The 9,132-nt window shown below is 52.7% G+C and overlaps 1 protein-coding gene across 2 annotated transcripts in view; it reads left to right on the top strand.

The window, feature by feature from the left end:
* Positions 1 to 3,042: 3,042 nt before the first annotated feature.
* Positions 3,043 to 9,132, top strand: part of PKNOX1 (PBX/knotted 1 homeobox 1) — a 69,048-nt gene continuing 62,958 nt past the window's right edge. The window contains exon 1 of one of the 2 annotated variants that reach the window (XM_050784448.1): positions 3,043 to 3,197. The gene's annotated coding sequence lies outside the window, so the exon portion shown is untranslated. The remainder of the gene's footprint in view (positions 3,198 to 9,132) is intronic. The other variant, XM_050784451.1, reaches the window with a different exon arrangement.

The following is a 9,132-nucleotide window of genomic DNA, read 5'->3' as shown; positions in this document are numbered from 1 at the left end:
CCCCGTCTCTACTAAAAAAAAACACAAAAAATTAGCCGGGCAAAGTGGCGGCGCCTGTGGTCCCAGCTACTCGGGAGGCTGAGGCAGGAGAATGGCGGGAACCCGGGAGGCGGAGCTTGCAGTGAGCTGAGATCTGGCCACTGCACTCCAGCCTGGGCGACAGAGCGAGACTCCGTCTCCAAAAAAAAATAAATAAATAAATAAAATAAACTTGCTTTCACTTTATGGACTCGCCCTGAGTTCTTTCTTGCTCAAGATCCAAGAACCCCTTCTTGGGGTTTGGATCAGGACCCCCTTTCTGGCAACACATCCCATCCTTTCCCCTTTTTCTGAAGACAGACTTCAGAAATGAAAAAAAAAAGAAGGGCGGCTGCTCATGGTGGGTGAAAGGGCAAAGCAGCTGGCAGAGAAGGCACCTAGCTGATGACCCCAGAGCCTTCTGGGCCCAGAGGCGGGTGGCAGGGCCTGGGCTTCTGTCTGCCCTAAACTTGCTGCAGCTGCTTCCCGGGTCCTCTTGTGGAGCTCCTGCTGTCTCACAGGCTGGATGCAGAGAAATGAAAGCTTCAGACCGGGGGCAGGTCTAGGTGTATCCAGTGAGCCCAGGGCTGCTTCCTGGGGCCTGAACAGCATGTCACAGGGCCCCTGCCCCTGCTGAGAAGGGCCCAGGCTTGGGGTAAGGTTCTGCTGTCACTGCCTTGAAATTCTTCACTGTAATATCTGATCCAGGGACCTTGTCTTACCGGAATGCGGGTCTCAATCCAGATCCCAAGGGAGGGTTCTTGGCGCTCACACAAGAAAGAATTCAGGGAGAACCCACAGAGTGAAGTGAAAGTGAGTTTATTACAGAAGTAAATAAACAAAAGAATGGCTACTCCATAGACAGAGCAGCCCCAAGGGCTGCTAGTGGCTATTTTTATGGTCCTTTTTTTTTTTTCCCCTAGAATCCGTTCCTGAATTACATTGGTTATTTCCCGATCATGTGCTAAACAAGGGGTGGATTATTCATGAGTTTTCTGGGAAAGTGGTGGGGAATTCCCAGAACTTAGGATTCCTCTTCCATTTATTTATTTATTTATTTATTTATTTATTTATTTATTTATTTGAGATGGAGTCTCGCTCTGTCACCCAGGCTGGAGTGCAATGACATGATCTCGGCTCACTGCAACCTCTCCTTCCCGGGTTCAAGCGATTCTTCTGCCTCAGCCACCCAAGTAGCTGGGACTACAGGCGTACACTACCACGCCTGCCTAGCGTTTTGGTATTTTTAGTAGAGATGGGGTTTCACCATATTGGCCAGGCTGGTCTCGACTGCTGACCTCAAGTGATCCGCCTGCCTTGGCCTCCCCAAAGTGCTGGGATTACTGGCATGAGCCACTGTGCCCGGCCCCTTTTAGACCATTTAGGGTATCTTCCAAACGTTGCCAGGGCATTTGTCAACGGTCATGGCGCTGGCGGGAGTGTGTTTTACCAAGCTAATATATGATAATTAGTGTATAATCAGCAGTGAGAAAGGCCACAGGTTAATTTCCCCGCCATCTTGGTTTTGGTGCTATTTGGCCGGCTTCTTTACTGCATCCTGTTTTACCCGCAGGATCCTTGTGACCTGTGTCTTGTTCCGACCTCCTATCTCATCCTATTAGTAAGAATGCCTTAACCTCCTGGGGGTGCAGCCCAGCAGGTCTCAGCTTCAGTTTACCCAGCCCCTATGGAGTCTCTGCTCCAACACCTCTTGACACTTGCATCTGCATCTTGCACTAGGCTCTGCAGATTATGCTCAGTCTTCAATACTGAGCTTTTTCTGTCCCCTTTAACTTCCCTCCTGAGGCAAGTATCTTAGAGCCTCCCTCTTGCCCACCCTGCTGCCCTCCATCTTTCTGAAAGAGACGGCTCTGCAGCTGCACAGCACTTGGCCAAGGGCTCTTGGCGGTGTGGAGCTCTGAAGACACAGGAGGGATGTCCTCCGAGCTGTTCATGCCTAGACCTACCCCTGGCTCCCTCCAGCAATCAGCTTCTGTCCTGGGCCTGCCTTCCTTCCGGGAGGAGTGGGGGCCCACAGAGCTGCCCTTCCCCCGCTGTGTATGGACTCAAGGCACTGACGGCACTAGGTGGGCCACTGCATAAATGGATGTTTATGACTATTGAAGGCTGGTCAGGCAAACCGTGTGCTTTCCTACGCACTGGGGAATGTGTCGCCCTTTCCTTACATCTTGGAGACCAAAGCCACCATCGGCACTTGTGGGTTCATTGTGGCAGTGATCAGTTAAGGTGGTCTTTCAAAGCACAGTTTGAAATGCAGACACTTGTGGGCATCCCCTAAGGCAGGTGCCCTTTATCTGGTGGCTGCCTTGGTCACCTAGACCAGCAAGGCTCGCCTGGGCCGGAAGGTGTGTTCAAGTGAGGACAAGCAGCCCAGAGGCCACCCCGAAGCACCTGTGGACATCATGAGTCCTTGCTGGGGTCCTTACACCGAGGGAAGCCAGCGCCCAGGGTAAAGCTTCAGGTGCTAAGCACTCGCGCTGCCGCAGGCTGGGAGGCAGGTGAACATCCACTGTGCCGCCCAGGCCCTTGCCCACCCGGGCTCTGGAGCCTGAGGAGAAAGGCTGCGAGGCTCCCGCGGGCTTACATTCAAACGGGGCACACACAGAATGGGGGCCTTCGGCGCCGGGACGCCCGGGGCTACGGATGGTACAGCCCTCCCTCCCCGTCTGCTCGAGGCAGATGGTTTCGCCCGGCTCCACACACCTCTTCTGGGCAGCAACCAAACGCGCGGAGGCGGCGTGACGCGCGCTGAGGCCACGCCCCTACTGCATAGTCATAAGGCGGGAGGCTCTGCCTTCGGGGCGGGGCAGACAGCTCCTCGCGCTCGGGCGCGGCAGGTTGGGGGCAGGGCCTAGCTCCGGGTGCGGGCGGGGATGGAGGCGGGGCCGGCCACGACCCGGTCCCCGCCCTCGCTCTCCTCCCCCAGGACTTAGGCCCCGCCCCGCGCCCGCCGCCGCGCAGGGAGGGGCGGGGCCCGTCTCCGGCGGGCCCCGCCCCCTCTCTGAATATTGATGCGGCGCGCGTCGGCGTCGCCCTCCTCCCATTGAGCGAGGCTGTATCGCGTGGCCCAGCGTCGGCGTGACGGTTGGACGCGGGCGCGGCACTGCGGGTCCCGATTGCTGCAGCCGCTTGTCAGTGTGATGAAGATTGGCACCCAGGTAAGCTGTCACTCAACCGCTCCGCCGCCGCCGCCGCCGCTCTCGCCGCCGCCGTCCCTATCAATCACACCGGCCCGCGGCCGCCGCCCGCCGCCGCCGCTGCCGCCCGGGTCTGGAGGGCCGGCGCTGCCCCGGAGGGCCCGCACTTGACCCGCCGTCCGGGGCAGGGGGCGGGGAGGGGGCGCGGGTGGGGGAGGGGAGCGGGCACCCGCGGGGGAGGGGGCGCCTTCCGCCCAACCGGCGCGGGGACGCGCCCAGTTGGTTTTTCAGTGTGGGTTGAGGGACGCGGAAATTTCTGGAAGGCGCCGCCGCCGCCGCGCTGGGCCCGATCGAAGCGCGCGCTCCTAACCGTCCCTTTCGGAGTGCGGCGCGCGCCCCGGCGCGGGGCGGGGGCGGGGGCGCGCGGAGCCCGGCGCGGGCGGGGGGGCGGCGGGCGTGAGGGCCGGGGGCGCGCGGCGGGGCGGGGCCGGGGCGGGCGGCGCGCGTGGGGCCGGTCGGGTCCGCGGCCTCGCGGGGTCTTCCGGGCCGGCGGGGCTGCTCGAAGGGTGTGGGGTGCGCGGCGGCGCAGGCGGGAAGATGGCGGCCGCGACCCCGGCCCTGGCCTCAGCTGTGGCGAACGTGTGGGTCGGGGTCCTGGGGGCTGTGGGCGCGATGGGGCTCGCGCCCTCAGCGGGGCACCGGCGCGGGAGCAGCCCAGGTCCGCGCGCTGACGGCCGTGTTTGGGGCCGGGTGCTGGGCAAGCGGTTCTGGCATCCCGGGAATCGGTGGGAAGAGCCGCTTCTGTCACACGGGTCGTGGAAATAGATGACAGAAAGTGCCCGGCAGGGGCTGGGCGCCCTGTGGGTTTGCACCTTCCTTGTGAGGGAAATCGTGTCACTGAACGAAGAATGAAGAAATGCGGAGTCTGCTTTATGTCATCCTAGTGGCTCTCGAAATGCCTTATTTGGACAGCGGCTCTGCGACCGGACCAGTTAGGGCCTCCGTTCCGATGGCGGATTCCTGACGGGAGGCCCGAGGGTCCGGGAATGGCGGCCCCCTGAGGTCGGGCCGGGGCAGGCCGGGCTGAGTGCGACGGGGGGGCTGCAGCCCTGGGGGGTGCTCCACCTGTGTGAGGGGTTCTCCTCCAACTCTTTAGAAAGAGTTTGCTTTTCAAAACAGTAGATGCTTTTTCCCTAGGAAGTGGGTACTTTCCTCTTCAGGATGAAAGAAGCTCCCAGCTTTAGTTAGGTCTACTTTCATGATTTTTCCTGGCATAGTGAACAATAGGCTTTCTCTAAACAGAAAGAAGAATCGAGGTGAAATGTGAACCTCTTTGCCAGTGTAGTTATTGGTGATGCTCTTGCATTTAGTCATAGATTAATTTGGAAGATGGCAGGCTGACGGAAATGAGGCTTTCATCACTCTGCTTAATTTACTTAGAGTGATTTGGGAATCCTCTCTTTGTACACAGGCATACCTCAGATAATTCGAGTTCTAATCCAGACCACCGCAGTAAAGCAAGTATTGCGGTAAAGCAAGTGACACAACACAGTTTTAAGTTTTTCAGTGCATATAAAAGTTGTAATTATGCTATACTATTTAAAGCGTGCAATAGCAAGCATTATATCTATAAAAATGTGCTTACCTTAATTAAAAAATACTTTAGTACTAAAAATACTAATGATCATCTGAGCCTTCAGTGAGTCCTGCTCGTTTTGTACTTGGACAATCTTGCCTCATTGTGGATGGCTGCTGACTGATCAGGGTGGTGGTGGCTGTGTCAGTTACTTAAAATAAGGCAGCAGTGAAGCTTGCTGCATTGATGGACTCTTCCTTTCATGAAAGACTTCTTTGTAGCATGTGATGCTGTTTTGATAGCTTTTTAACCACAGTGGAAATTCTTTCAAAGTTGGAGGCTATTGTCAGACTCTGCCACTGCTATCCACTAAGTTGATGTGATATTCCACGTTTTGTTGTCATTTCCACAATGTGCACAGCATCTTCACTAGAAATAGCTTCCATCTCAAGAAACCACTTTCTTTGCTCATCCATAAGAAGCAACTCTTCATTATTTCTACCACATCTGCAGTTCCTTCCTCCACTGAAGTCTTGAACTCCTCCAAGTCATTACAAGGGTTAGAATCAGCTTCTTCCAAACTCCTGTTAGTGTTGATATTTAACCTCCTTCCATGAATCTTGAATGGCATCTAGAATGGCGGATTCTTTCCAGAAGGTTTTCAATTTACTTTGCCCAGATTCATCAGAGGAATCACTACCACAGCTATAGCCTTAGAAAATGTGTTTCTTAAATAATTAAGACTTGAAAGTCGAGATTACTCCTTGGATCCATAGCTGCAGAATGGATGTGGTGTTAGCAGACATGAAGACAGCGTTCATTTCCTTGCGTACATCTCCATCAGAGCCCTTGGGTGACTAGGTACATTGTCAGTGAGCAGTAATATTTTGAAAGAAATCTTTTTCTGAGCAGTGGATCTCAACAGTGGGCTTAAAATATTCAGTAATGTGTTATTCCATTTCTAGAGCACAGGCAAGAGTAGATTTAACATAATTCTTCAGGACCCTAGGATTTTCAGAATGGTCAAAGACCGTTGGCTTCAGCTTAAAGTCACCAGTGACATTTGCCCCTAACAAGAGAACCAGTTTGCCCTTTGAAGCTAAGCATTGAGTTCTCTCTAGGTATGAAAGTCCTAGGTGTCATCTTCTTCCAACGGAAGACTGTTTTGTCTCTATTGAAAATCTGCTTTTCTGTCTAGCTGCGTTCATCAGTGATCTTAGCTAGACCTGGATAACCTGGTGTTGCTTTTCTGTTAGCACTTGCTGCTTTACCTGGTACATTTGTGTTATAGGGACAACTTCTTTCCTTAAACCTCATGAACCAGCCTCTGCTGCTTCCAAGTTTTCTTTTCTTTTCTTTTCTTTTTTGAGATGGAGTTTTACTCTTGTAGCCCAAGCTGGAGTGCAGTGGTGTCATCTTGGCTCACTGCAACCTCCGCCTTCCGGGTTCAAGCGATTCTCCTGCCTCGCCTCAGCCTCTGTAGTAGTTGGGAGTACAGGCGGCCACCACCACATCCAGCTAATTTTTTGTATTTTTAGTAGAGATGGGGTTTCACTATGTTAGGCTAGGTTCGAACTCCTGACCTCAGGTGATCCACCTGCCTCAGCCTTCCAAAGTGCTAGGATTACAGGGGTGAGCCACGGTGCCTGGCTCCAACTTTTCTTCTGCATCTTCCTCACCTCTGTCAGCCTTCATAAAATTGAAGAAAATTTGGGCTTGGTTCTGGATTAGGCTTCAGTTTAAGGGAATGTTGTGGCTGGTTTGATCTATCCAGACCACTCATACTTTCCCCATATCACCAATAAGGCTGTTTCACTTTCTTTCCCTCCCTCCCTCTCTTTCTTTCTTTGAGGCTGTTGCCCAGGTTGGAGTGCAGTGGTATGATCATGGCTCACTGCAACCTCTGCCTCCTGGGTGCAAGCAATTCTGCTGCCTCAGCCTCCTGAGTAGCTGGGATAACAGGTGTGCAGCATGTGTCCAGCTGATGTTTGTGTTATTAGTAGAGGTACGGTTTCACCATGTGGCCAGGCTGGGCTCAAACTCCTAACCTCAAGTGATCCGCCCGCCTTGGCCTCCCAAAGTGTTGGGATTACAGGTGTGAGCCACTGGACCCAACCGTTTTCTTATTCATGTGTTCACTGGAGTAGCACTTTTAATGGCCTTTAAGAACTTTTCCTTTGTTCTGAGAAGTGATTTAAAATTTCAGAAATTTGTGTATATATATTTTTTTTAATTTCAAAAATTGAAAAGAAACTTGTACTTTGCATTTACAGCGTGGCTAGCCTTTGTTTTTCTTCTCTTTTCTTTCCTTTTTTTTTTTTTTTTTTTTTTTTTTTGAGATGGAGTCTTGCTCTGTCACCCAGGCTGGAGTGCAGTGGCGCGATACTGGCTCACTGCAACCTCTGCCTCCTTGGTTCAAGAGATTCCTCTGCCTTAGTCTACCAAGTAGTTGGGACTACAGGTGTGAGCCACCACGCCTGGCTAATTTTTGTATTTTTAGTAGAGACAGGGTTTCACTGTATTGGCCAGGCTGGCCTTGAACTTCTGACCTCAAATGTTCCACCTGCCTTGGCCTCCCAGAGTGCTGGGATTACAGGCATGAGCCACCGCACCCAGCCCTTTTTTGTTTTTTTTAAAGAGATGAAATCTCCCTAGGTTGTCCAGGCGGGTCTCAAACTCCTGGCCTCAAGTGGTCCTTCTGCCTCAGCCTCAGGCATGATCCACTGTGCCTGGCCTTGGCTAACTATGGTTTTGAGAGATAGGGTCTCATTCTGTTGCTCAGGCTGGGATGCAGTGGTGAGATCATAACTCACTGCACTCTTGACCTCTTGGGCTAAAATGGTTCTCCCACCTCAGCCTCCTGAATAACTGGGACTGCAGGGATGTGCCACCATGCCCAGCTAATTTTGAAAAATTTCTGTAGAAGTGAGGTCTCATTATGTTGTCTCGGGTATCTCTTAAGTTCCTTTCCAGAATGGTGAATCCTTTCAAGCAGCCTTCCTGCCTTGTCCTTCCAGAGTGTTGGGATTACCCATATGAACCACTGTTCCTGACCTGGCTAACTTTTTGATTCAAGAGGCCTAGCTTTTGGCCCATCTTGGTTTTTGGCATGACTTTTCTTTTTTTTTTCTAGATGAAGTTTTGCTCTTGCTGCCCAGGCTGGAGTTCAATGGCATGATCTCAGCTCACCGTAACCTCTGTCTCCCGGGTTCAAACGATTCTCCTGCCTCAGCCTCCCGAGTACCTGGGATTATAGGCATGTGCCACCATGCCAGACTAATTTTTTTGTATTTTTAGTAGAGCGGGATTTCTCCATGTTGGTCAGGCTGGTCTCAAACACCGGACCTCAGGTGATCCGCCTGCCTCAGCCTCCCAAAGTGCTGGGATTACAGGTGTGAGCCACTGTGTCCGGCAACATGACTGACCCTTTTTTTTTTTTTTTTTTTTGAGTGAGAGTCTCACTCTGTCGCCCAGGCTGGAGTGGAGTTGCATGATCTCGGCTCACTGCAACCTTCGCCTCCCAGGTTCAAGCGATTCTCCTGCCTCAGCCTCCTGAGTAGCTGGGACTATAGGCACGCGCCACCATGCCCAGCTAACTTTTGGATTTTTTTTTTAATAGAGACAGGGTTTCACCATGTTGACCTGGCTGGTCTCGATCTCCTGATATTACGTGATCCACCCGCCTCGACCTCCCAAAGTCCTGGGATTACAGGCATGAGCCACCGCACCCTGCCTGGCGACATGACTTTCTAAACCAAGCTGGGTTTTAATTTTAAGTGGGAGATGGTGTTTCTCTTCCTTTCACCTGAACACTTAGAGGCCATTGTAAGGTTATTAATTGGCCTAATTTCAGTATTGTGGTGTCTGACAGAATGGGGGGCCCACAGAGAGGGAGAGAGATGGGCAGAACAGCTGGTCAGCAGAGCAGTCAGAACACAGCATTTGGCCGGGCGCGGTGGCTCAAGCCTGTAATCCCAGCACTTTGGGAGGCCGAGATGGGCGGATCACGAGGTCAGGAGATCGAGACCATCCTGGCTAACACGGTGAAACCCCGTCTCTACTAAGAAATACAAAAAATAGCCGGGCGAGGTGGCAGCGCCTGTAGTCCCAGCTACTCAGGAGGCTGAGGCCGGAGAATGGCGTGAACCCGGGAGGCAGAGCTTGCAGTGAGCTGAGGTCCGGCCACTGCACTCCAGCCTGGGCTACAGAGCGAGACTCCGTCTCAAAAAAAAAAAAAAAAAAAAAAAAAAAAAAAGAACACAGCATTTATCCATTAAGTTTGCTGTCTAATAGGGGTTCGTGACACACCAATAAAATTACAGTGGGAACATCAAAGATCACTGATCACAGATCCCCGTAACACACATGAAAATGACAAAG

The sequence above is a fragment of the Macaca thibetana genome, chromosome 3, assembly GCF_024542745.1.
Source record: "Macaca thibetana thibetana isolate TM-01 chromosome 3, ASM2454274v1, whole genome shotgun sequence".
Lineage (NCBI taxonomy): Eukaryota > Metazoa > Chordata > Mammalia > Primates > Cercopithecidae > Macaca > Macaca thibetana.
Note: the sequence above shows the minus strand (reverse complement) of the source record. Positions and strands in the feature narration are given on the sequence as shown.